Below are 1,265 nucleotides of genomic sequence, written 5' to 3'. Positions count from 1 at the left end.
AATGTTCTATAGAATTCTGTTAAGTCATTTGAGTCATAACATCTGTTAGTTACCTAATTTCTCTGTTAAGTTTCTGCCTGGCAGACCTGTCCAATGGTGTGAGTGGGGTGTTGAAGTCTCCCACTATTAGTGTGAGCTTTAATGTGTGATTTAACCTTTAGTAATGTTTCTTTTACATGTGAGGATGCCCTTGTATTTGGAGCATAGATATTCAGTATTGAGATTTCCTCTTGATGGATTTTTCCTGTGACAAATATGCAATGTCTTTCTTTTTCTCTTTTGATTGATTTTAGTTTGAAGTATATTTTGTCAGATATTAGGATAGCTACACCATCTTATTCTTAGGTCTATTTGATTGGAATTTTTTTCCATTCCTTTACTCTGAGGTGATCTCTCTTTGAGGTTGTGGTATCTTTCTTTTATGCAACAGAAGGATGGATTCTGTTTTCATATCTAATCTGTTAATCTGTGTCTTTTTATAGGGAAGTTGAGTCCATTTATATTCAGGAATAATACTGACCAGTGATTGCCAGTTCTTTCTATTTTTATTTTCATTGTTGGTAATGTTGTGGTGTGTGTTTATTCCTCATATAGGATTTGCTGCTGTGGTATCTATTGTCTGTGTTTTTGTGGATGTAGATAGCTTCTTTGGGTTGGAGTTTGCCTTGTAGTACTGGGTTTGTGGCTAGGCATTGGTTAAATGTGGTTCTGTCATGAAATTTGTTTTGTCCTTCTATGGTGATTGAAAATTTTCCTGGGTATTATAGTCTGGTCTGGCATCCATGGTCTCTTAATGTCTGCATAATGCTTGACCAAGGTCCTTCTGGCTTTCATGGTTTCGACTGAGAAGTCAGGTGTAATTCTGATAGGTCTGCCTGTATATGTTACTTTGCCTTTTCCTTTGCAGCTCTTAATAATCTTTCTTTATTCTGTAGGTTTACTGTTTTGATTATTATGTGTTGAGGTGACTTTTTTGGTCCTGTCTATTTGATGTTCTATATGCTTCTTGTATCTTCATATGCATTTTATACGTATATCTTTCTTTAGGTTGGGAAAGTTTTCTTATATGATTTTTTAAATATATTTTCTGTGATTTTGAGTTGGGCTCTCCTTCTATCCCTATTATTCTTAGGTTTGGCCTTTTCATGGTGTCCCATATTTCCTGTATATTTTGTGTTAAGCTTTTGCTAGATTTAACATTTTTTTTTGGTTGATGAATCTATTTCCTCTATCATATCTTCAGTGCTTGACATTTTCTCCCATCT

Source organism: Microtus ochrogaster, chromosome 2, assembly GCF_000317375.1.
Source record: "Microtus ochrogaster isolate Prairie Vole_2 chromosome 2, MicOch1.0, whole genome shotgun sequence".
NCBI classification, from domain to species: Eukaryota; Metazoa; Chordata; class Mammalia; order Rodentia; family Cricetidae; genus Microtus; species Microtus ochrogaster.
This window is presented reverse-complemented; position numbering follows the sequence as displayed.